Consider the following 25,381-nt stretch of genomic DNA (forward strand, 5'->3'; position numbering starts at 1 on the left):
GCAAATGAAAAAAAATTTTTACACACAAGACGTATGTATCAGGAATGTCTTTGGGTGTCCAAACGGAATTTTTCATATGGTATTTTTATAAATATATATACATACTATTTGTACTTATAAAAATACCGTATGTAATGAAAGCTACCCATAAATATTTATAAAAATACCTTTAAGTAGGCCAGTAACATTTAATTTTTTCAATAAATTCATGTATAAAATACATACATTAGTGCCAAATGGAACATATATTTTGAAAAATGAACCCCAAGGAAAACTCTCAGGAATCTGGAGTGAAATCCAGGTATTTGCCAAAGGAAACTTCGAAGCAGTTGTGATTCGAGGAAAGGAAACAATGCCTGTTCTCTTATCTTCATGAACTGTTTTGCTTGTAAAATTTCTAACATCACTTCAGCAGAGTTTTGTACTTGACTTCCAACCTTACGGCCATTTGACCTGCCAACTATTATTTTCTTTGAGGCTTTTAACACTCCACCCAAGTATTTTGCTTTCCAGAGCAGTTGTGTCCGTTTCCTTTCCACTTCACTTCTTGTCAGCGGTGGTTTACATCGTGCGCTTAACGTGCATCTCTAAGGTTTCAGACAGATTCGGGGGCACGGCTGTGACGACCTGAAGCTGATAGCGCTGTTGATTCAAGGTCCCCTCGAGGTCCTCCGATTGTGCCAGGATTTCTCTCCAACCTTAGAGTCCCAGGGCCGCGGCCCGTCCCGGAGCGTCCGATTCCCCTGGGTTCCAGCCCCTTCCCCAGGCCGACTTGGCGGGCTGGCACCTCAGAGCCGGAAAACACCGCCCTTTCCTGTCTGCTACTCAGTCCCCAGGCCGACTACTAGAGGAAAAAATGGAGACTGATTAAGAAAAATTAACACTAATTAGCCGGGTTCAAGCTCGGGCCCGGGCGGAGGGGCGGGGCCGCGGCCGCAGGGCTGACCGGCGGGCGCAGGTGCGGCGCTGGCGGAATGCACGCTCCCCCGCCAGCAGCTGCGCTTTCGCCTCGTCGTGCGTAGGGGCGGCCGCCACACCCAGGCCCCAGCTCTGAGGAAGGCCGTTTTAGGGACGCGTGGGAGAGGAAACGCCTCCCCCTGGACGGGAAAAACCTGCCTCATCTGCTGTTCTTCGCGTGCCCAGTCGCTCAGCCGGGAGCACCCGGCGTCTCCAGTGCGTGAAATCCACTCTCCGGGTTTTGGCTGCAGCTCTGAAGGGAGCGAGCTGGAAACCAGCCGACCGCGACCCCCCAACCTCTCCGGAGCCCAGGCTGCGACCCGCCCGGGGACTGGCGGGGTAAGGTGGCCCTGCTTCCCTGGGGCACCCGCCCGCCGCGCAGGAGTCTTGCAGGGTTAGGCCTCCTGGAGCAGGGAGAGTTGGGCTCACAGGTTTAGCGCCGGTGTTCGGGGTGCGGACGGAGGCTCATTGTCCTCAGGCACCAGGGCGCCAAGACTCCGGGGTCCCTCTTTGAAGCGGGCATCCGCGACATTTCTTTGTGCCGAGGGCACTGAACGCGGCTCCGTCTCTGAGGGCAGCCGCATCCCCGAGCGGTGGCGCTGGGGAGGTAGCAATGGGCGCCCATTGTCCTCCGGCGCCCCCCGGCCCCGCCGCCGGTGGCCCCTAGCCGCGCCGCGCGCGTGCGCCCGGCCCCCGGGTCAGGACTGCGGGCGCAGGTAGTCGGGGTCGGTCCGCGGGGCAGCCGGGGCCTCCTCCTCGCCCCGCCCCGCGGCCTCGCGGCCCCGCCCTCGCCGCCCCCGCCCCCCGCAGGTTCAGTCCTCCGGCCGGCGGCCGAGCTCAGTCTCGCTGCTCCCTTCACTCTCCGCAGGGCAGGGGCCGGAGCGGGCGGAGGGCGCTGCGGCGGGCCCGAGCGGGGGGCCAGGCCGGAGACCCGGCGGCCGGCTTCGGCGCCTTCACGCCGTCTCGGAACGGGTAATGTGAGGACCCGGTCGAATTTGCGCTCAGCGGGCAGGGACTGTGTGCGCTCGGCGAGGTGTCGGTGCAGGGCGCCCCGACGCCGAGGACAGCGGCCGGGATCCTCGGGACTGCTGGTGAGTCGCTGCCACCCCACCTCTGCCTGTCTGTGAGTCTGTCCGAGCGGCGACCGTGGCCGCTTCCGGCGTGTGCGGGGTACTGGGCTTAGGAAAGACCAGGGATGGGGACACGGAGGGAGGGCATCGCCTCCCCAGCTGGCGTTAAAAGAACCAAAGAAGACATAAAGTACACCGGGAGGGGGCCGGGTGGCACCCACCAGGATGCAGAGTTCCACCGTTTGTGCTCACCACTTTTCAGGGTGGGGCTGCGCGGTTACATTGCACCATCTCCGAGCCATTGACAGAGCCATTTTTGGGCGCGTGTTGCATTTTTCCAGCTGAGAACAAGCCGCACATGGCCGCCGCGCCCCTCGGGTGGTGAATTGGCACCAGGCAGAACCGCACATGGGTGCACCGTGCAGATCTGCCGAGGCAGTGCCCGCCGGATGCCCTCTCCGCTTGAGAGACCTGCAGACCTGGCAGTTGAATTTTTTTTTTTTTTTTTTTGGAAGGTGGACTCTGAACAGCTGAAGCGTTTTCGAGATTTTTTTTTTTTTTTAATTTCTTTCTCATTGGAACTAAGTGTCTTGACACTAGTGTCAGACATCTGAGGATGAATGGATCTGGCCATTTTCCTCTGAAGAATTATTATACTCCACCCCCCTCTCGACTTTGGGAGGCATGTGTTTCATCTTATAAATAGAAAGTAGCATATTTTTTTGGCAGGACCTCCTTTATACTGTACAGTCTAGGAGAGGTCAGTTTAAAAATAAATATGCACTTGAATGTTACGTTACCGAGAGCCAGGCTGTGGCTGAGACAAGCTGCGTGGACAGCAGCATCAAAGCCGGGAGCACAGCTGTGCTGAAAGGAGTAAAAGCCCCAGAGTGCAACCCAAGCTGACAGTCAAGTAATTACATTTTGTTTTTTATTTTTTTTCAAAAAGTGAATTAAAATGAGGGCGGGAATAGGAAGGACAGGACGGTATCGCAACATGAATCTTCCCAGCCCTGATGTGTTTGGGGGAGTGGACTGCTGATGTGTGCTGAGGGTGTAGGGGCACTGCGGAGGGAGGTGTTGGAGGGGGAGGAATCTGGTGAATGTGCTAGGGAGACAGATCCTCTCCCCCAGCCCTTAGGCCTTACAGTATCTAAAGGGTTTCTTGGGGATGTTGCCTTTAAAAAGAAGAAAAATTAGGAAAGCAGCAGATGTCTGTATTTTAATAGCAAAGTCAGCCTTGTGGACTTCCCCTTAACCTCATGGGGAGACAAAGGCTCACCATGAAGCAGTCCAGCAAATGGTTAATGGAACATTACTTGATGTCCCAAGGGTATCCCTGAGGTGACTTAAAAGAATCATACACTGATCTAACTTATCAAAGATTTTTACTCAAACAACCAGGAAATGGAGCTTCTCTCTTCTGGACAGCTCCAGAGGTCTTCTCTTTGATACCCCCTGTTGATTTTTATGAGCTCTTGTTAACAGATGTTATGAGTCAGAATCAATGGCAATGGGTTTGGGTTTTTTTTTTTTTTTATATTTGCAGTTAAGAAAGAGGCTGCACAGGTAAGGGTGTGACACACACCCCTCTCAGAATAGATTTAAACATTCAGGGATGCGTTGGGGCAGTTGTGAAATGTTTAGCATTGTCATGTGTAAAATAAATGATAAAGACGTTACACGTATTTGAGGAATGGTTGAAATTTCTTTTTAAATCTCCCAAAGAATGTAGATTTCCCAACAGGCCTCGGCCATTGAATAAAATGCTCTGTACCAGCCTCTGGGCTCACAGATAAGAACTTTAGAGGAGAAATTTGGAAGCACTGGGGACCCATGGCAGTTTCTGTTTTCCAGTGGTGTCATCTGCTAGAGATTTACATAGAATCCCGTGATTGGAACATGGTGCTGCGGCTGTGGCAGCAGCGCAGACGTGAAGTAAAATGAGCTCCCTCTTCCCTCAGAATTCGAGCAGCGAAACCCTGTTTTGTATCTCAGTGGGACATGTAAAGGCAGTTGGAGTAAAAAATGCTGCACATTTTTTGCTTTTTATTGTAAATTCAAGTGTGGTGTGAGACGAGTAAAATATAAAGCCATAAAGATTATTGCAGAGTGCTCAAATGAGCTTGCTTGCTGTCTGCTCTCCAGCTTTTCCTTTAATGTTGTGTTTTGTTTTATGTCCAACATGCTCACAAAAGCTGCCCTTTTTCACTTAGAAAACTCGTGGTATTCAGCAGTGTCAAGGATAACGTTGCTTTAACCTATATCACCCAACGATTTTTACCAGGCTATAAATTTTTCACAAGCTCTTTGCCCAGTAGGTTTCCAGCCCTAACACTGATCCAGTGGGTGGAATACAGTCCATGACTGGAGAAAATGCCAGAAAGACTGCTCTGATTTTGTTTTGTTTTAATTGTTAAAATTCTTGCTTTCAGTCTGATTTCATTTAGGCCCTGCCTAATTTCTTTCTAACCAGAACCCTGTTTTTCTTTTCATTGACTGGATAAGAACTTAAATCTCTTTCTAATTGTACTGTGTTTACCATTTGAAACTACTAGATCGAGCCAGCCCTTCAGTCTCCTGTATTCCCATATTCTCCTGACATATCACACTGTTCATGACTGGATATTGGAGGTACTTCCTGGATGGAGCCTATTCTGAGTGCCAGGCACTCTTCTCAACCCTGTATCTTTTTTAACTCATTTTTTCCTAACAGGGTTCTATGAAGGAGGAACTGTTAATATCCCCATTTTACAGATATGAAAACTGAGACAGGTTATATAACTTGCGCAAAGTCACACAGTGAGAAACATATCTAAACATGCATATGTAATTTAACAACACAGTATGTACTTATGTAAGTGGCTAATCCTTCATGGAAGTCAGCAGCTCTCTGAGGAAAGGGGGAAAGAACCCTGAGGTTAAAAAGCTGCTCTAAATCTGACTGCCTGGGCTCATATCCTGGCTCTGGTCCTTAATACTTGACACAGACAAGCTGCCAGACATGTGAGGATGAATGAATTCTGGCCAATTTTTTGTTATGAATCGTGTGACTTTGGGCAAGTTACTTAGCCTGTGTACCCCCAGCTAATCAACTGTAAAATAGGAATAATAATAGTACTGTAAGGATTAAATGGTTAATCAAAAATTTATAGCACTCATAACAGTGCCTGGGCCAGAGTAGGCACAATAAATGGTTTGTTTTCATTGTTGCTTTTGTTGTTATGATAGGTGTTTAATACTGGTTCTGTCATTTAATAATATTCATGACTACCTTTTGAGACAGATGGTATTGTTTTTATTTCCCATATGAGAACTCATGTTCAGAAAGGGTTAGTAACTTGGTCAAGGTTTAACAAGTAAGTAGCAGAATCAGGGTTTGAATTAAGGTCTGTTTGATCTTGTATTAAATACCACACCACCACCACCAGTGGAGGAGGGGCAAGGACGCTATTAAATCTGATTCTCTGGCTTTTGGCCTCTAGCAAGGAACGCTTTTCTTAGTACTTTGTATCTCACAGTACCACCCACAAAAGGAAGATGACAGTAATTGCCTGCCTTGGGGAATACGATGTGAATTATTTTATTATTAAAGATGAAGCAGTCCCACATGTGTGGCAGCAGGCGTCTCCTGCAGTGGATCAAGCATCAGACTGCTAGAGTTAATATGAGCAGTTTAATTTATACCATAAATGAAAAAATTTACTAGGTAAAAATGCAGGACTCTGGAGTGAGAAAGAAAGCTGTGCCACAGCCAGGAAAAAGAAATTTCAGGGTCAGGGGTGAGATGGAACTGTGGTGTGAACCCTTTCCTTGCCTCAAAGTTCTAGAGAGTCAGGGGGTGCAGGGTCCAGTAACCAAGCCGAGACAGTCATCTTGAGGCCAGGAACTGCATTCACAGTGCCTGGTCCTTCAGCTAATAAGTAAGTAAAACCTGTTGCCATGGAGTCGATTCTGACTCATGGCCACCCGCCATGTCACAGCGTAGAACTGCACTTCGTAGGGTTTTCTTGGTATAATTTTTATGGAGGCAGATCTCCAGGCCTTCCTTCCAAAGTGCTGCTGGGTAGGTTCGAACTGCCAACCCTTAGGTTAGTAAAAGCTGAGTGTAAACTGTGCCATTCAGGAATCTATGGTGCTTCGGTACCTGGCACTTAAAACCAGTTGTCATTGAGTGTGTTCCAGTTCATGGCAGCCCCTTGTGTATCAGAGAAGAACTGGGCTCCATAGGCTTTCCAATGGCTGATTTTGGGGAAGTAGACCGCCAGGCCTTTCTTTCAAGGTGCCCCTGGGTAGGCTTGAACCTCCAGCCTTTTTGGTTAGCAGCTGAGCCTGTTAACTGCATATATTATCCGGAGATTCCACTTGGTGCTTAAAAAAAACTAAACCTATTGCTGTCAAGCTGATTGCGATTCTTAGCGCCCCTATAGGACAGAGTAGAACTGCCCTAAAGGGTTTAAAAGGAGTAGCTGGTGGAGTTGAACTGTTGACCTTTTAGTTAGCAGCCGAGCTCTTAACCGCTGCGCCACCAGGGCTGCACTTGGCACTTAGTATGCATTTAATACATGTTTGGGAATGATTTTGCTCTAAGATGAGCTAAAGCAGGATCCACAAGTAAGCTGGGCAGGACGGCACTGGGCTCTTCCTTGGAGGAAGTCAGGGCCTCTTTACAGTCTTGTACATGCCCAGACCCTGCCAGATAAGCTTCTGCTGTGAAGGATAGATTAAGGAGACCTTTGAAACCTTGAGGGGCGCTTGGATAACCTGAGCGGTCTGCCAGGCTTCCACTGCCTTTGATGCTGTGGGTTGTGATTAGCTGTGTGAGTCTGCTTGGGGGACTGTGCTCAGACAGAGGTAGGGGTTCTGGAAAAAACTGCTCCAAATAAGCCCCATTGCCTCAAAATGAAGTGTAAGAGCCCTGGAGCTGTCCATTTCCATTTGGAATTACCTCTTCTCCTGCCCCTACTTTTTAAAGGCCACAAAGCAAAACAACACCAAAAAGAGTAATATAAAGAGCCAAATAGCTCTACGGCAGTAGTCAGTTATGTTTCTTTAAAAAAATGCCTTCCTGGCCTTGATATACTTCAGTGCCACCTTTTCACCAGAGACCATGACGACAGACTGAGTTAGACAGTAAGGATTTAGTTTTTAAACTTGAGCCATGTCATTTTATAATGTGAATCATAACATTGATGTTAAAATGTTTACTATTTCTGAATAGCCAATAAGCTGTTTGAAGGCTGATGAGTTTGCAGCTGGTATTGGCTTGATCCTTATTGATTGCCAAAGTCATGAGTCAGTAGTAGAATTCTAGAATCCCAAGATTAAAATTTAAAAAAGATGGATTTTCAGTGATTTGGGTTTATTTCCATATTTGAAAAGTTCATACGAGCCTTCTAGCCTCTGGTTCTTTGTTAAACAGTGTTGCAGAGATCACACACCTGCAGTTACCTAATGCAGGGCCACCAAAAGTGTACTCCAAGATGTGAACAGCACCAGAAAAGGACTCTGTGGAAAACTAAGTTTGATTAAGTTCCCTTACGGCAGAACCTTTCAGAGCTTTTAATATGCCAGTGTGTACCATGAATCTCCTCGGGGAAATAGTGTCCAGAATTTCTCAAATAGTTTAGCCCACAGAGCAGCTGGCAGGACTAGTCTGGCAGGAAACCCATACCCGGAAACACTGAGCCAGAAGGCAGAAGCCACACACTGCAGTGTGCCCTGTAGGGCTTACGGAGCCCAAGGACATCTTAACAGACCACAGGCTGTACAGGAATAGAGCCATAGAACACACCAGAAGATGCCGGCAAACACCCAGTGCTCTCCTGTTTGATGAAACTAATACAGAATTAAGTTTGGAGAAATGAAAAGGTATAATGGACTAGAGATCCAAAAACATAGGTTCTGGTCTTACCTTTGCCCCAAGTTGTGTGACAGATGAGGCATCTTAGATTATCTTCGATAATCTCTAGTTCTCAATTCAGGGAGCCAGATCAGTGGCACCTATTAGCATAGCTATCTTAGTACTAATAATGTAAAACCCCAGATTGAAAAACAGTCCTTGTGGACCTCTGGCCCGGCAGCTGGAGCAAGCGTGGAAGGAAGGGCACATCAAAGTCAGGCTGCTATTTAGACAGCTTTCACATTTGGGCGTCCATCATGTTCTGGTGACAATTTAGAAGGTCATAGTTGTAGACACATCATGCCAATAGTAGGTCAGTGTCGTGTGTTTAGTTGGAAAGATCTGTTTTGTTCAAACACATAGTCATTTAGGCTATGAACATTTTTAAAACAAGCAAAGACATTTTTGGTGAAACATGGCCTTGCCATTTTGGAATGTGTTTGATTCCTTATTTATTTACTTTTAACTTTTTTTTTTTTTTTTTTGCCAAGGGTCAGTTAAGACTTTAAAACATTGATTTTAACACAGCAGGAGACAAGGCTCCAAGTCTTTGACCAGTGCATCACAAGGCAAATCGCTGCCCCTCCCTGGGTGGGCCTCTGTAGTGTGTGTGGGGGAGGTGAAGGGCTGCAGCTCCTGACTCTAAGCTACTGTGATCCTGTCACCCTCCTGTTCGGGAGTATTTCCGTAGTGTCTTGTACCTTTTCCTAGTGTAACACTTACTGCGTTTCAGTTATCGTTCATGGTCCCATGTGGCTGCCTATTTAGATAGCCAGCTCTTTGAGGACAGGGACTGAACCTAGTTTATCTGAGCAGTCATCTTTTTTAAGATAAGGCTTAAGGAGAAAGTGGTCTGTCCAGTGTTGTAGCCAGATATGCAGCTTTGTCTCATTCTTCTATAGCATCCTTTTCTCTTAGTTGTCTTCAAGTCAGAAACCGTTAACCACTTATCTAGTTTGAGTCTTGCTGTAGTAAAGTACTCCTTGCCAGGCTACAGAACATTCAGATTTGAGGGGAGGCACCCCCAGTCCTTTGGTTCTGGTGATAATGATCATCCAAGGGTACTATGAAACCATTGAAGTCACCACTGGAACCTTCTCAGTCTTCTCAGCTGGCCAGTTGGCAACCTCTGCCGAAGCTTTCTCATGCCTGAGGGCAGCATGTCCACTCAGCATGCAGGCCACCCGGGTAGCCCAGGTGCTGAGGAAAATAGTGGTTGTGTTTCCTCGTGCTTGCCTAGGCCTATCACTGGAGCCACCATGAGTGTACAACCAATTACTGGTTTATGTATTTATCATCTGTCTTTCTACACCAGAATGTAAGCTCCATGTAGGCATCGTTGCTATAACCTCAGTGCCCACAACAGTGCTTGACACTTAGTAGGACTTGGTAGATATGCCTTGAGTAGATGGAGGAGTGACCAGCCTGGGGCTGGGCACGTGGAATGCTCTCTTGAAAGCCTGCTTCTCACTGACTGAAACTGTTCAAGCCACATGTCCCACTGTGTATGTATCATAGCACCAAACTTGAAACTTTTGTCTTGCTCTCAGATGACTCCAGAATGAAGTGTCTTCCAAAATAATATGGCTGTTTGGCCTTGTATTTAGTGTAGTTTATGCTCCCTGGTGAATTTGTTTCTGTAGTCCTTGTGAAGAGGCCATTAAGCAGTGTCTTACCTGAGGGAAGGTGAGCTTCACTTGCCAGCCTGTGAGCACCACCGCAGACACGGCTGAGGGATGGCATGTGGAGTGAAACAGCACCTCTTTCAAATGTGAGCTTTTTGTCAGATGGGGTATTAGACTTTTGGAACCAGAACATTTGGGAATTCCCCACACTCTTTTCAATTAGTTTAGGTGTCCAGAGTCCAAGGTCTGAAAGAAATAATGTTGGAAGAAGTCCCCACTGTGAGCTGGAATTCCAGCCTGTCTTGTTTCTTATATAGCTCTAGTTTTTTGGAGTAATTAATAATAATAATAATTGCCTTTCCCATTACTTGAGGCTCTTTGCCTGCCTGGACTTTGCTAAGCCCTTTATGCACATTTCTTTGCATCCTTACTGGAGCTCTGGAGAGCCAACTCCTACCCCTACTGTTTCTACTTTACAGTTGAGGAAACTGAGGCTTCCAAAGGGAGTCATTGGCATGGGAAACGATGATGAAAATTTATAAGCTGGTAACAAGTATTTTAATTCTAAGGATAGTCTTGTCTTCTTTAAAAAGTATTACGTTTTTTTCTTGAAATTCCCTAGAAGGTACACGATTCTGCAGATATGTTGAATCACATTTCCCAAAGGGAAAGGACCTTATCTAGACCCTACTTTCTCACTCTAATAGGATAAAACTGCTACACGCTGTTATACGCTCGCACCTTGGAGCCCCTGCAGCCACCCGGGATCAGCGGGAAAACTTCCTGTGATGAGTCTGTCAGCCCATTCTTCAGGTAGATAACTCGAATTGTTATAGACTTCTTCCTCATATCAAGCCCCAACTGGCCTCCCTTGTGAAGCTCAGTCACACAGAGTCTGTTCCTTGGAACCATACAGATTTCCTTTCACTTGACAGCTTGTCAGTATTTCAAGAAAATACCTTTGTATCTTCTCTCTCTCACACATTACCTTACCATGAGCCAGTAGGCATCTGCTAAGATTCACCATCTAGCTGTTCTCCTCTGGATGAACTCAGGCCTGCAAATGCCTCTTGTAATGTGAAGTCTCAGATAGGGGTGAACAAAGTGGGGTAGGAAGGGACTCTTGCCGGTAGGAACTGTCCATAGAACCACAGATTGCTATAGCTTTTTCAGCTACGATCTCATACTCTTAGCTCACAGTAAGCATGTGGTTAACTAAGATGCCCTCGTTTATTTACATAGGAGCCCTGGTGGCACAGTGCTTAAGAGCCCAGGTGCTAACCAAAAAGTTGGCAGTTCAAATCCACCTGCCGCCCCTTGGAAACCCTGTGGGGTAGTTCTACTCTGGGTTACTAGGAGTCAGAATCTACTTGTTAGTCTGCCATCTAGATCTTGCCCCACTCAGTACTTATGTGATGATATAATTTATTTTTACCCCAAACCCAGAACTTCTTGTTCTCATCCAGTGCCTCTTGATTTCATCCTGCCCCTACTCCTAGTCTGTCAAGATAATTTTGGCCCCCGGTTTGTCATTGGCACATCGAAGCTCCCTCTGAGTATCGTATTATTTATAGATTTGACAAGTGTTTCCCATTTCAAGTCAGTTGGTCTGTCAAAGATGATTCTTCTCACACTTGCTAAAATCAAGGCATGATGTGTGTATGGTTTGATCCTAATCAGCCTTCCTCGCAACCCTGTCAAAAAACAAGGAAACAAAATGAGATGCTGAGTAATTTCCTTTCTCTCTCCTGTTTTTTGGAATAAACAAACAAACAAAAACAGACTGCCACATCTTTCTCCCACAGAGCAGCTGGTGGGTTCAAACTGCTGACCTTTCAGTTAGCAGCCGATCACTTAACCACTGCCCCATCAGGCTCCTTCCTTGGGATAGAAGCACAATAAAAGCTGAATAAATATCAGAGAAGGGCATTTACCTATTTGGCTTCAGCTTCCTTTTTCATACAAATAAAACACAGTGAACTTGAGATGCAATGAAATGGGTTCCCCCTCAAAAAAAAATTAGAGTTTGGAGAGAGAGATTTTAGACTATTTGCATCTATTTATGTATTAAGACTGCTGTGTACTACACATGCCTATTATTATGGATTGAATTGTGTCCCCTAAAAAGTTATGTTGAAGTCCTAATCCCTGTACCTATCAGTATGACCCAGTTTGGAAATAGGGGTTTTCTTTGTTATGTTAATAAGGCCATATTGGAATAAGGTGAGTCCTAAAACTAATCCCTTCTGAGTGATGTTTTATAAAAAACGAAAACAGCTGTGGAGAGAGGCACACACATAGGGAGAAGAGACCATGAAAGGAACCCTCTGCAAGCAAAGGAAAGCCAAGGAGCCTACTATAAGAAATCCCAGTTTAGGCATTAAAACGATGCCGTTATCTGACAGTTGTTGATTTTCCAAACTCAAGGAAGTCCTATTTGTTCTCAAGACTGGAAGAACTGTAATGGGAGATAAAGGATACAGGTATATGTGTATGAGAAGTTAGCCTCACGGCCTCTTGTCAGAAGAAATCACTTTCTGATCCGCAAGCCCTAGGAATCTTGCCCCATCTCCATCCATGTTATTGATGACTGCTCCAAACGACACTTAAGGAGAAAATGGAAATGGTTATTTTGGCAGTTAGAATGGTTCCCCGTTCTTCATATTGTATTCCAGTAGATGTTCTGGTTTTTCACTTGGGGGAAAGATAATGCCTTGTGTTGGCATAGCACCCTGTAGTTACAGAGATTTTACACTCAGTTTCTGTAATCACCTAAGAGAGACTAGGAAGGTTTGGGGCAATAGCTCCATTTTACATAGGAGGTAACTGGCACCTAGATGTGTATGGGAGTCTGCAAAGATTCTTTAAGTTCAAGGTTTTGGGTCTTTTGGTCCAGTTCTTTCCTCTACTTCTAAGGCCTGGAATAGGAGTATCATTAATTATCTAGTGCTGCTATAACAGAAATACCACAAGTGGATGACTTTAACAAACAGAAATTTATTCTCTCACAGTTTAGGAGGCTAGAAGCCCAAATTTGAGGTGCCAGCTTCTAGGAAAGTCTTTATCAGTTCTAGTGGAAGGTTCTTGTCACCCGTCTTCCCCCAGTCTAGGAGCTTCTCCATGCAGAGACCCTGGGTCCAAAGGACATGCTCTGCTCCCAGCGCTTCTTTCTTGGTGGTATGAGGTCTCTATCTCTTTGCTCACTTCTCTCTTTAGAGATTGACTAGATTGACAACTAATCCTGTCTCATTAACATAACTAGTCCAGCCTCGTTAACATAACTGCCTCGAATTCTGCCTCATTGACATCATAAAGATTAGAATTTACAACACATAGGATAATCACATCAGATCACAAAATGGTGGACAGTCACACAATACTGGGAATCATGGCCTAGCCAACTTGACATACATCTTGGGGGACACAATTCAATCTATAACAGTGGGTGAGAGCTCTACTAGCTGTTGATGTTTTTGTTCATTTGGCGGTTTTATCTTTTAAGTACCTGTTCTGTGTCAGTCCCGTGTTAAAGTCAAAAACAACGCTTCTCTACAGAATGTCCATTGTTGTTTCTTGAGGTTCCCATATACATCTTTGGCCAAACAATCTGACTTCCGCCTTACCCATTTCCTTTTGGAAGGAAAGGTCAGGAGAGCGGGCTTATTGTTTCCCTTAGGGCCTCATTCTTTAAGTTTGTCTTAAATATAACTAGCAAGCCTGTATTCTGGGAAATGTATTGTCAAATTTTTCTTGAGACCTGCCTCTCTCTAACATCTATTTGTACATTGCAGTCATGGATAGAAGACATTTTCCTTTCAAACAGCAGGTTCACAATTATTCATGGCTTTAATTGTAAAGATCTGTAGGAGCCCATAGAATTACTGAGGCTTATATTGATACGCTGCTAAATCCTTACCCTGCATGGAGAGAGAAAGGTTAAAATGCCTTACAGATGGAAGAATGAAAGGCCTTTACCACAAGAAAAGAGACTACAGCTCCTTGTTAATTTCTTTTTTTTCCACCTGTAGGAGTCATAGAAAGACTCCAACTTGGATATTCAACAGGCAGGTTGAAGAGGAAGCAATGTCTTTCAAGATTTTTTATTCATTCATTCAACAAACATTTGTCCAGAATCTGCTATGAATAAGATACAGTTCTCTCTCCCGAGAAGCAGGCTATCTAGTGGGGAGGCAGTCAAGTAGGTGGTAATTACAGTTCAGTGTGGTAGTTGGTCTGAGGTGTATACAAGGTGCTAAGAGATCCCTGGTGGTCCCGTGATTAAGTGCTCGGCTGCTAACCAAAAGGTCGGCAGTTAGAACCCACCAGCTGCTCTGTGGGAGAGAGTTGTGGCAGTCTGCTTCCATAATGATTACAGCCTTGGAAACCCTATTGGGCAGTTCTGCTCTGGCCTATCGGGTCACTATGAGTCAGAATTGGCTTGACAGCAATGGGTTTGTTTGTTTTTGGCTTAGAAGATCATGGTAGACACCAAGCTTGAGTCATGCAGGTGAAGACCTGGGAAGTAGGCAATACTTAGTGTTGAAGGATTGCATCACTGAGCAGACAAGGTGGAGGCAAGGCATAGTAAGCATGTGTAAGGGTATAAAAAGGCACCGCCAATTTTAAGAGGCTTTAGGGAGCTGGCAGAAGATAGAGCTGCAGAGATGGATGGGACTTAGATTGCGAAGGCGAGCCTCACCATCTGTCTTATCTCCAGGCTGTAAGGGCAGCCTGCCATTGTAGGATTTTAGAAGTGACAAGATTAAGGTAGAGGATCACTGAAAGAGAGGAAGACTCTTAACGAGATGGATAGACACTGGCTGCAGTAATGGGCTCAAGCATAGCAACGATTGTGAGGTTAGTCCAGGAACAGGCAGTGTTTCATTCTGTTGTACATAGGGTCTCTGTGAGTCAGAACTGACTGAACGGCACCTTACAACAAGATTACCTGAGCATTCTAGATGGCTCCCTGTGGTATAAGTTGGAAGATAAAGCACAGGAAGAGGAATGAGGCTGGAGGCAAATGCCCTTGTCTAGAGGAGAGCTCATGAGGGCCAGAAGTAAGGCCAAGGCAGTGGGGGTGAATAAGAGGAGACAGAGCCCACTCAGATGGAAGAGGCAGAATGATTGGACTTGATACGGAGAGTGAGGCAGGGGGAGGAAAGATGGCAAATTCCATCAGAGTTATGTTGAATATGAAGTGCCTGAGGAAAGCAAAGTAGAGCAGTCTGAAGGACAGGGAGAAATGTTCAGTGCTTCTCAAATTATCTGTGAAGGACCGGTGTTTTTTTGTTTTGTTTTTTTCTTTTTTCCAATTTCCAATTCATCATCTGATATTGTGCACAAGTATGCAGCTTGGGCCACACCCAACTCCTATGCAAGTTTCATAACTCAGAACTCCAAATTTTCTATAGCCTATTCAGTGTGAACATGCATGATCGTCAGGACAATGCCAAATGTTATAGAAGGTTCTAAACACCTTCAATTTTGCCATGAACTGGCCCTAGACCACGGACCACACTTTGAGTAGTACAGGTCTAGACGTTACATATGTGTGGGCTAAAGATCCTGATTTGGAGGCTCTCTTTAGAGGTGGTAGTTGAAACTATGTGCAAGGATGTGACTGCAGGGGGATTGTTGAGGGTTGGGGGATGGACAAGAAATGTCTAACGCTGTGGACATGCCAACATCTAAGGCAGAGGTTCAGACTTTGTCTGTGAAGAGCCAGAGAGTTAATATTTTAGAGTTTGAGAGCCACATGGTCTCTGTTACAGCTCTCAACTCTGACCTTGTAGCATGAAAGCAGTTATTCCGCCAGTTTACAAACTCAGCACTACGGAGATTTTGGTGGTACAAACAGTGGAGCACTTGGCCACTAACCAAAAGGTTGGCAGTTCAAACCCAACCTGCTGCTCTACGGGAGAGAGACGGGGTGATCTGCCTGTGTAAAGATTGCAGCCAAGAAGACCCTATAGGGCAGTTATACCCTGTCACATGGGGTCGCTATGAGTGGAAAGCAACTTGACAACACCCAACAACAATGAATTCTTTGTTGCGGGGGACTCTCCTATGCATTGTTGGATATTTAGCAGTATCTCTGGCCTCTACGCACTAGATGCCAGTAGCACCACCACCCAGTCACAACCATCGAAATGTCTCCAAACATTGCCAAACGTTCCCTGAGGGGGGCAAAATCACTTCCCCTTGAGAACCACTGAGCCGTAGATAATACATAAATGAGTATCTATGAGTATACCAATAAAGCTTTATTTACAGAAACAGGCAGGAGGTCAGATCTGGCCCACCTGCTGAAATTTGCAGACCTTTGGCCTAAGGGATTGGCAGAAGGGGCTTATTCAACAAAATTTGAAGGTCCCTTGTGTTCACAGCCTGAGAAGAAGCTCTGTAACTGATCCAGCGTAAAGAGTTTCATTGACAGCAGTTCTTATTGATGGCACTTTTGTTTACCTTATTCTTTTTAAGCTTACCATTACCTGGAGATATTAAACATAAAACCAGAGAACAGGAAAATAACAAAACAAACTATAAATGCTCCATGAACCCAAGGCAGTAATGAGCCTGGATTGCATGAGGTAAGTTAGACTTCCTCCAGGAAGGAAGTGACTCTTGAACCAGGTCTTGGAGGATGTTATGAGTCGTTGATGATGGTAAGAAGGTGGGAGGACATTCCATGTAAGGAACACAGAGTTCTTAGTTTCAGAAAGTTACCAGGGAAGTGAAGTGTCAGTAGTGAGGGAAAGATGCCGTTGTCCCAGGTGAAAGCAGTGTGATTATGGGTGACCCCAAGCATGTGTTTCCTCAGGGAAAAGAATTCATAGCACTTACAGCTGTTTTCTAAGAACAGGATGTTTGTTTTTCTCCTTGAGACACAGAGGACTTTTATTACCTTAAAATTACAATCTTTTAACTCTTTATGTTTTACCATAAAGTCAAATTCCTTTTGAGATTCCTTTTGACAAATAGCAAAAATATTGAAAAGTCCTAGTAAGTTAGAGTTGGAAAGGCTGGTGTCTAGGACCGTTTTATTCATTCTTGATTTCTGACAAGGTCACGTTAGCATCTCCACCTCTTGCTGATGTTGAGATCATAGGGCATCATTTCTTCTTGGAGTTATCAGACATCAAGACAGATAATCTGCAAGGTGGTGGTCCTCACACTATACAGTAGGCAGTGGTTGAGCTCAGACTGTGGAGGCCATCTGGGGCTGAAATCCCAGCTCTTGCACACTGGGATTTGGCCTGAGATACGATTGTTGCCTCCAAGGTGTGTTCTAAGTATTAAATAAGACAGTATGTACCTGTGCGACCACAGAACGCACTCAAATAGTAGTCCTTTCCATTCACATGTGTAAGTTCTTCAGAGAACCAGGCATTTAAAAGTTCCACTTCCTAGAGACTGCCCTGTGTTAATCTCTCCCTGACCCACAGATGGGGCAATGAACAGCTGGAAAGACGTAGTTAGGCACAGCACCTGGGAGCACACTCTCACCTGCCCTCTGTTTGCAGTCAGGACTTCCCTGTGTCCCTGAAGCGGCCTCTTGACGTGCACTGGGGGTGATGGGAGTCTAGCAGGGGTTATGGGTTTAACACTTAACTATTGATTTTGTACCAGGGCTTCTGGGCAGCAAAAACGATAAGACCACAGAAGAGCTTTCAGCCTGGTCGGAGAGATTACTTATTCATTCGTTCATTCAACATCCAATACTTATTTCTGTGCAGACATACACACCAGTTACGCTGGGGTGTCTGCCATCGAAAGGGTTGGAAGTGGCCACTGGCAGATTGCAGACAGGCTGAGTGGTGGTGTGATGCAGAGAAGCTGTATCTCAGACCCCCAGGGAGCATGGGTGGGGGTAGAGGGCCCCATCAGGATGGGGGAGTGACATAGAAATTGATCCCCACTGTCATGTCTGACCTACCACCCTACTAGGGGAAGATGGTGTTCTGGGACCTAAACCTGAGGATGTGTTACCAAGGCAGATGACTAGGGACTCGGCTCTCCTAAGGTGATATTGGTCAAATGACTGAATTTCTGGATACCTGTCAAACCTGTAAGTCTGGATCATTTGACTGACTAATAGTAGCTATGATACTGTTGCCACAGCTGCAGTTTTGCATAGGATAATTGCAGACTTAAATAGTAGGGGTTTTTTGTGTGTGTGTGTGAGCAACCCATAAAGATTTCTAACACTAAGCAGCTTTAAGAGTTACTTGCAGTCACAGTTTAGAATAAATATCCTGGTTGAATATTGCTGAAGACTTCCAAGTTGAGTTCCCTTCCCGTATGGGTGTTATCCTTGCAGCGTTCAGATCAGGTGGGATCCATTAGTTATGGCAGCGCGTAGATATTAGTTACGGAAGCACCCAGTTCACTCTGATGGCCTTCTGATGCTCATCTACCAAACTCAAATGCCTGAATCGGTGCTCCTGAACAGCGCTGAGGCTGAGTCCCCTGTTGAACGAGCCAGACATTTTGAGAGAGCCTGCCCTCTGCTGCCTTGTCTTAAAGACCAGGGATCAGTGTCCATATTTAGTCCTCCCCAATAACTCATTTTTATAGGGAAAAAGGCCATAATGGCCTCTCTTCAAAAGCAGTGGCTTGGTATTTTGTGAAGTGGATGTTCTGTCTTCTAATTTTGATTCTAAAAAATCTTTCAGATAGAACAATTAAATCCTATAAATGTGAGAAGTAGACACAAATTAGCAGTGAGTCTCCCATATGGTATTTTGTGGGTCTCTGTGTCATCAGGGGAAACCCTGGTGGCGTAGTGATTAAGTGCTGCGGCTGCTAACCAAAGGGTTGGCAGTTTGAATCGACCAGGCGCTCCTTGGAAACTCTATGGGGCAGTTCTACTCTGTCCTGTAGGGTCACTATGAGTCGGAATCGACTAGACTGCACTGGGTTTGGTTTTGGTTTTTATATAATCAGGGTTGTAAAAGAAAAGTAAATGCAAGTGGTAGCTGAGTCATAAACAAGAAGTCCACTTATAAACTGAAGGTGCAGTGTCTCAGAGACTTTCTGAGTGGGTCCATAAAACACAGCCAGCTCCGTTTGCAGGCAGAACTGGGCAGCTGGAGCTGGGCTACTGCGGTTTACAGTCTGGCAGTGTATAGCTGCACCCTCAGCTCAGATGGTCTGGGGAGAGGTTAAAAACCTACAAGTAGAAAAGGCATTTTCTTATCTTAAAATGGGGGGAGGAAGATAGATTGGAAGTATGAAAAGCATACCTTTAGGATGCTGTTCCCTGAGTGTTCTCTTGTTACACTTATTTCTGTCCTGGGTTTTCATTTAAGTAAATTGTTGGATTTTTAGTACTATGATTTGATTTTTTTCCCTTGAATTTTAAAATTCCTTGTCTGATTTGGGGAAGCGCTCCTACAGAGGCTTGTGGACTGATTGGCAGGAGCCACCCCCATGTTGTTATACTGTGTCAGTGTTTCTGAAACCAAAGCCTGGTTCGTCATTTCTGTTTTAGTGGAAAAGCACAGCCTTCTTCACACAGAAAGCCTTTGGAAGGGAAACTTTAGTCTTAAGAATCCAAATTCACTATGTTGCTAAGCACAATTGCAGTAAACAAACTTTTATTAACCCAATAATATTGGTATGAATACAATTAATTTTCTGTCTCATTTTCCATTAAATGTGTCTGGTGGAAAGTCACTGAATAAACTGTCAAATTCAAAACAAAAAAAAGTGGGGGAGGTGGAGTCTGTGAGTATTTTATAGGTAAATGTGACTTGGGGCCATAAGGAAATGAGCAGTAATAGCATCCCCATAGAGAAGAAACTGGGATGTAAACACCTTCAGGCAGTCTCAGAGGAATGGCTGCCTCTCCCCATGCTCATAGCCCCTTCTTGCCCTCCCCATAGCAACTCATTTGTTTTTGGGGAAACTTGGTTCTTCATTATGGTCCTTGGGTGGTGCAAATGGTTCGCACTTGGCTACTAACGTACAGGTTGGTGGTTCAAACCACCCCCCTGTGGCGCTGCAGAAGAAAGGTCTGGCAGTCTGCTTTGATATAGATGACAGCCATCAAAACCCTATGGAGCAGTTCTGCTCTGACACATGGGCTCACCGTGAGTCAGAATCAACTCAAGAGTGTTGGGTTTGGCTTTTTGGGTTTTTGTTTGCAGGGAGGATGGAGGGAGGTTCTTCCTTGGAAAAGCCAAAGTCTGTTTCCCTGTAGCTGCTATTTAGTAGCCCTAAGGCCTTGCAGAACAAGTTAATCCCTCTTGTGTTTACAATCAACGAGTCCTTCAGATCCCTAAAGATAATTTTCTGAGTTTTCTGTAAGTGATGCAGTGGTTAAAGCACTCAGCTGCTAACCGGAAGATCAGCAGTTTGAACCCACCAGATGCTTTATGGGAGAAAGATGCAGCAGTTCGCTTCAGTAAAGATTTACAGCCTTAGAAAGCCTATGGAGCAGTTTTCCTGGGTTCTGTAGGGTCGCTATGAGTCTGAATCAACTCCACAGCAGTGGGCTTGGTTTCAGTGAATTTACTCAGTTCCTTCAGCTCCTTCTGATTTGATGTGACCAAGTTCCTTGGCTCCTGGTTGGGTTGCTCACATGTGGGAACATACTCCAGGTAACCTTTATCCCATCCAAAGTGCAGAGCCCAGGGTGGCATACAGTATTCTGGGGTTTGCCACGGTGTCAGCAGAGAGAAACACTCCCAAAGGTGGCTAGGGGTGGGGAGATGGGGGAGGGTACTTGAGCGAGTCATCCCTGCCTAGGACTGTTGATGAAGACACGAAGGAGGACTAATTTAATATTTCTGCTCGGAGCCCAGACAGTACAGTGGTGCTGAGGCTGGTGCTAGGACAAAGGGCGTACAGATAGGTGCTGAGGCCGAGTGAAAAGTGACCAGAAGCTAGGATGCCCTTAAGGGATATGACCACCAAGCAGGAAAGGGGAAATCAGGCAGAGGCTCACTTCCTGAAAGTAGAAGACAGGGAGAACCCAGCAGGTTTCTCAGGACAGTAATACCCCTCCCTTATCCCACCTGCCCCTATTTTTAGGCGTATGTGTTTTTAATTAACATTGTGCAACCTATTTTGTAGGATGCAAGAAATTTTTTACCCTCTCCACTAAGAATTAATCTAAGAATAATTAGGCAAACCAAACATTCCTTTCTTAAAATAAATGAAGTCTTTTTATCCCAACCTCTTTGTTCTTTTCGGAGCCCTGGTGGTGCAGTGGTTAAGAGCTTTGCTGCTAACCAGTCAGCAGTTGGAACCCACTGCTGCTCTTTGGAAACTCTATGGAGCAGTTCTATTCTGTCCTATAGGGTTGCTACGAGTTAGAATCGACTCGACAGCAACAGGTTTGGTTTGACTTTTTGTTCTTTTCAGAACCCTGCAAAATTGCCAGTACAGTCAACTCTAAGGAGTTCAGGAATGGGTTTTTCCATCTGTCATTTTTTATACCCGCTTGTTTCTCCTTCCTCCTTGCTGCTACCCCATTTTGGTCTGTTCAGCGTCATCCTGCTTACCAGAAGGATGACAAGGAGGTGAAGCAATGGACATCTTTTTTTTTTCTGCCTTGAATTATTACTGCCATTACTACTTCTGTTATTACCACTGTCGTCTTTGCTTGAGTCAGTCACAAATGAGAAGCTAGAACTGTCTGGCCTAGTGTCAGGCCAAGGTCCCTGGGTGGTACAAACAGCTTGTGTTTGACACTAACCTAGAGGCTCGTGGTTTGAACCCACCCCATGGCACCTCAGAAGAAGGGCCTGATGGTCTGCCTCCATAGAGATTACAGCCAGGAAAAATCCCAGGGAGCCCAGTTCTGCTCTAACGCATCGATTGCCATGTGTCGGAATTGACTCCAGTGGTGATGGCTTAGTGTTAAGCCCGGCACTAGGCCTTTCTTATCAAAACCTGGCCCTAGCACTCTCTCGGGTACTTTTGTGTCTTTGAGCCATTTAATTTCTTGAAAGTACCTGTAAATGGGAGCCTGTCCATTTGTAGCTGGCCTTTGGCCCATGTATCTGCCGGACCACCTCTCTAGCCCTGATGGAGGGAGACAAGCGGCTGGCCGAGGAGTCCGACCATTTTGTTGGAGAAACTTTCCTCACCAGTGCCCAGGAACTGCAGAATTTGTTTTCAAAGGAATCTAATTTCCCAGATGACTGTTATCTCGAGTGTCATCTAAGGGAGGAAAAAAGGAGCAAACAGAGATCCAAGAGAAGGGGTTAGCTGGCAGTCCTGGCAAGTTCAGATTTCGGGGTCAAGGGAAGGGTTTTTGAGAAAGGGCTTAAGATGTGGGAATAGTAGAAGTAAAGGACTGATAGCCACGCAAGAAAGCGGGAGAGATGGGCAGGAAAGCAAAATGGAGCCTGAGCGCACAAGTCCTTGTTGCAGGAAGAGGTTAAAGGTGGGGCAGGAGAGGCCTGAGTGTGGGTGATCAGCATCCTCCGGTGGTTCTGAGCCTGAGAGTTAATATCGATGATAGATTCTGGGCTGATGCAGAAAGGCTATAAATTCTCATCATGTGGCTCACGGGACTCCCAGGAGTGTGCTCTCGCCAGTTCTAGTCTAATAACGCACTTCCGGCCCATAAATCCTCCCAGTCAGCCTTTCTTCTGCCACACCACCCTCCTGTAAGCACGCCTTGCTTCCTTCTGGGTGTAGAGTAAAGCCTGCTCAGTGTCCCCCGACTCAGGCTCTCCCCACTCTGGTCCGTCCCTCCCTCTGTCTGCTGCCACGTTGGTTGGTCAGCCATCAGCAGCCTCCTCTTTTTGAAATGGTGAGGAGGGACAGGGTTTCTTGTCATGGTGTTGAGGACCATTCCACTGTAAAGTTTTATCTGTCAGTGTCACTAGCCACCTCACAGACAAGGGACTGTACGCAGGGCCCTCGCGACTCTACCTGTCTATTGGCTCCTCCACGTGGACGCCCTGCCCTCTGGCCTTTCTTCCAGCACCCTTGTACTCTTCACCTCTTCTCATTTCCTTCTTCCTAAAACCCCTTCTCTTCTGAAATCTTTCTGTAAAATACAGGCTGATGCTGCCTCCTTGGTGAAGGACTAACGACTACAGGAACTAGTGATCTCTCCCTTTCCAAGCTCAGGTGGGACCAGGCCCAGCCCTCTCATAAGGACTTCATATATCTATATGCTGCCTTCCCAGACTGTGGCTTTTGCTCACATCTTTGCATAGACATGTTATGATCAGGTACCTCACAGGTTCACTAGGTTTCTCAGGACCTCAGTACCGTGTATAACATTGGCTCTGCAAGAAAGTGCAGTCTGAACCTTGCTGGTTGCCCTCAAGTGGATTCCAACTCAGGGCCAACCCTATGTGTGCAGAGTAGAACTGCTCCACGGGGTTTTCAAGGCTGTGGCCTCTCAGAAGCAGATTGCTGGGCCTGTCTTCCAAGGTGCCTCTCAGTAGTCTTGAACTGCCAACCTTTTTTGCTAGTAGTTGAGCACTTAACTGTTTGTACCGCCAAGGGACTTCTCAATCTGAGCCTTAAGCAACCCATTTATTTAACTTTTTAAATAGCTCATTCATTAACATGGTTGGAAAATCCAGAATTATAAATTTATATGTACTGTGAAAAGCTTCAAGTTTCTTTTCTATCTTCTACTCATTTTCCCTCCCTGTAGGTAGTCACCATTAGTTTCTCATGGATGTTTCTAGAGATACTTTGTGGATATACAAACAAACACAGATATAAATACGTTACACCTTTTTCTCCCTTACTAATAACATATCTTTGAGCTCGTTGCTTATTAGCACACAAAGAACTGCTTTTTCCTTTTTCACACCTGCATGGTACTCATTTGTATGAATATACCTTAATTTATTTAACCAGTCCCCTATTGGGGACCACTTATTTAGGTTGTTTCCAACTCTTCATTGTTACAAACTGTATTGGATTGAACAACCCTGGCACATACATTATTTCCCATTTGCGTGAGTTAGGGATTCCCTATAAATGGAATTCTTGGTTCAAAGAGCATGTGAATTCACAGTTTTGATACTGCCTTCCATTGAGGCTGAACCTATCCGTTCTTCCACCATCAGTATGTGTGAGGCCTGTTCCCTACCCTCATAAGGACAGTACGTGATTGCACATTTGTGTCTTAGAATTTGGAATGCAACCCCTTCATAATTTTGGGGGGCTGACTGAATTCCCAGGGCATGTGTCCACCAATTGTCAATGTCAAGACCTCAAACTCCGGAGCCCAGCAGCCTGGCTTTCTGCTTGGCAGCTGTGCGGCCTTGGCAAAGGGACTCAGCTCAGTGCCTTGGTGCCTTATTTGTGTAACAGGGATGTTAACAGCAGCAGCCTCAGGTTCTTGTGAGTGAGCTAGTACATGTCAAAGGTTAGACAGTGCCTGGCAGAGAGAGATGCTCCCCGTAAGTGTTAGCTGTTGCCACTGCTGTCACCGTTGCTTCCCAGGAGAAGCACATAGCCTCTCGAGGCAGGCCAGTCACTAGTGAAGAAATTGCCCCATTGGGTTTCTGCATAAAACAAAGGCAGAGAAGACGTTGAAAGAGTTACTAGTCTGGGTATATATCTCTGAGCTCTTTAAATATCCCCAAGGGGAAAACTGGTAAAGCTGCAGGGAAGTCCACTGAATGATAAGCCAGGAAGTCCAGAATCTTCAGAAAGAGAGAGGGGAGGAAATGGTCATTGTAAGAAGTGGGAATAGGATTGCCTCTCCTGTAATCAAGCAGGGGTATCCCTGAGCTGGAGGAGGAAAGATAACAGATAAGATAAAGGGTTGAGATCAGACACCCACCCATCTAAACTTGTGAAGCTGTCGTTTTTGCCTCATATTCATTTTTTTTAATTTTAAGTTTCGAAACTTCCACTTATTTGGGAGTTCTTAGCACTGGCACATAGTAGAAATTAAATTAAAAAAATGTTTCCCAAGTCCTCAGGGCCTACATCCCTGAGATGTGTGTAACACTGTGCAAATATTTGTAGAAAGAAGAAGCCTTTTAAGGTTATCTTCTCCTGCTCTCCAAAGTCTCACTGTCTGCAGCTTGTGTAGCCTCCATTCACCAGTTCTTTTATCTTTAACCTTTTTCTCTTGTCTTTATTTTGCCACTTCCTCCAACCTTTGTCTCTATGGCATTGACGTAAAACCCCAGCTCCCAGCAGGCCAAGCGCACCTCAGCCTGGGTGCCTGCAACAATTAGTGTCCGTAGCCAGGAGGCCTGAGGCCTGGGCACTCCTCACCCCGTGCCCTCAGAGAGAAGCATTTCCTTCCCCTCTTTTCCTCCTGAATTTGCCGCCCCACTGTCCCGCACCAGTTGCTGTCGAGTCGATTCTGACTCATGGCGACCTGACATGTGTTAGAGTAGAACTGTGCTCCATAGGGTTTTCGATGACTGGTTTTTCAAAGTTGATCATCAGGTCTTTCTTCCAAGGCACCCCTGGTAGACTTGAACCTCCAGCCTTTTAGTTAGCAGCTGAGCACATTAATTGTTTGTACGCCCAGGAACTCCCAGTGCCCCACAGGGTAGCCTCATCCTTGTTGTTTAAGTAAAGGGTAGATGTGAGGACTCCGGGACCACTCTCTGAAACCAGCTGCTGGCTGCATGTCCTGGGGAATTTTTCTTTTTTAGATAACTTTGAAATCCCTCATCTCTGCTTCTGGCCTTGTATAACCCTCGCTCCACCAGCTGGCCATAGGCATCCTTGCACGCCTCTGAATTGCAGTGAATACACTGTGTCTTTTTTCACAGCAGCTGCCCTCCTGGCTGTGTGTGGGAGGCCATTCATCAGGGCTACCCCCCTAACCTCTGCGGCCAGTGCCTTCTGCAGCCATTCATCCCACTCATCTG

General features: G+C 45.8%; 1 protein-coding gene across 4 annotated transcripts in view; it reads left to right on the forward strand.

The window, feature by feature from the left end:
• The first annotated feature begins 1,069 nt into the window (after positions 1-1,069).
• CDC42EP3 (CDC42 effector protein 3) overlaps positions 1,070-25,381 on the forward strand; it is a 33,207-nt gene continuing 8,895 nt past the window's right edge. The window contains exons 1-2 of one of the 4 annotated variants that reach the window (XM_023555290.2): positions 1,866-2,048; positions 10,262-10,367. The gene's annotated coding sequence lies outside the window, so the exon portion shown is untranslated. Of the gene's footprint in view, positions 1,297-1,865; positions 2,049-10,261; positions 10,368-20,307; positions 20,900-25,381 lie in introns of those variants that run through there. The other 3 variants (XM_023555291.2, XM_010595872.3, XM_023555289.2) reach the window with 3 other exon arrangements.

This window comes from Loxodonta africana, chromosome 26 (genome assembly GCF_030014295.1).
Source record: "Loxodonta africana isolate mLoxAfr1 chromosome 26, mLoxAfr1.hap2, whole genome shotgun sequence".
NCBI lineage: Eukaryota > Metazoa > Chordata > Mammalia > Proboscidea > Elephantidae > Loxodonta > Loxodonta africana.